This window comes from Aplysia californica, unplaced genomic scaffold (genome assembly GCF_000002075.1).
Source record: "Aplysia californica isolate F4 #8 unplaced genomic scaffold, AplCal3.0 scaffold01371, whole genome shotgun sequence".
Taxonomy (NCBI): Eukaryota; Metazoa; Mollusca; class Gastropoda; order Aplysiida; family Aplysiidae; genus Aplysia; species Aplysia californica.
This window is the reverse complement of record NW_004798641.1, coordinates 66,988-68,147: the sequence shown is the minus strand read 5'-3', so window position 1 is coordinate 68,147 and position 1,160 is coordinate 66,988. Positions and strand designations below refer to the sequence as shown.

Below are 1,160 nucleotides of genomic sequence, written 5' to 3'. Positions count from 1 at the left end.
ATGTTCTGCCACCAGGGTCGACATAAAACCGATCATTTAGGAGGCGGGCGGCAACATCCCTGCCTATCAGTGCCCGCCGCGGATCACTGTGGTACCACGCCTTCGCTGACTGAAATACTCGATAGGAACAAAGATACCCCCCCCCCCCCCGGGGCGGTGCTACTGACTGAAATGTCTTTAGGCCATTTCCAAATGGGGGGACATCATTAACATGCTCTTATGCACAGTAGAATTGTAAGTGGACCTATTTATCAATGCCATGCTCATAACTATTCCTGAACTGCAACAGGAAACTTCTGCTTTTTCTTTCCTATTCCGTACTTTCATCATTTCTTTCCCTCTACTTGTTTAGTATGTTTATCACACTCTTGTGACCCGCTATTTCTGGGGTGCCTTGATAGTCCAAGCAGACTGTGTGCTGTTGAGGCTAGAGAGGTGAGCTGAGTAAGCCCGATTCTCTGTAAGGACTTGGCGCTCCTATGACCTTATACCGTTGCGAGAGCCGGAAAACCTCTGCTAAAACAAAAAAACAAAAGATACTGCCTCACTCGGGAATTGAACTCGCATCTTCCGCGCCGGATGCTGAAGGCTCATCTATTGCGCTTGCAAATGCTGGCAATGATTTTTTTAAAAACTCTTTCAAAAAAATGGTTTCTCCAAGAGTTTTACGATACTTGCAACACAATAAAGAGTCATATACATGTAGAAGATTCATCTATTGCCCTTATCTCTCCTGTTTCTTTTCTTGGTATGTTACTCTTTGGAAACACCTGTATTCTTGTGCCCTTGTATGACCTATGTGTGCTGCTAGTGCCGTAAAACTCTTACTTAGACGAAAGAAAGAATCTGGAAGGGCATAGTAGGCTGCAGGTGGCGTCTGTTCTTAAAGGAGGTTAAAGTTCACTTTTACTTACCTTTACTTTTTTAAAAACATTTTCCTCCTCTGTTGCCGTTAAGCGTCGAGGGGAGATGCAGTTTTCTATGGTAGGCCAGCTCCGCAGCTCTTTCAGTTGTGATGTTATGTTTTCATAGGGTTTCCTTGACACCATCGATCCACTTTTACTGGAGCATAATTATGTTGGTGTGTTTGTGAATGTTTGTGTGTGTGAGTGTATGTGTGTATGCTTGTGTGTGTGTGTGTGTGTGTGTGTGTGTGTGTG

The 1,160-nt window shown here is 44.3% G+C and overlaps 1 long non-coding RNA gene across 1 annotated transcript in view; it reads left to right on the top strand.

The window, feature by feature from the left end:
• LOC118478974 overlaps positions 1 to 1,160 on the top strand; it is a 3,793-nt gene that overhangs the window by 235 nt on the left and 2,398 nt on the right. The gene's annotated exons all lie outside the window — the stretch shown is intronic.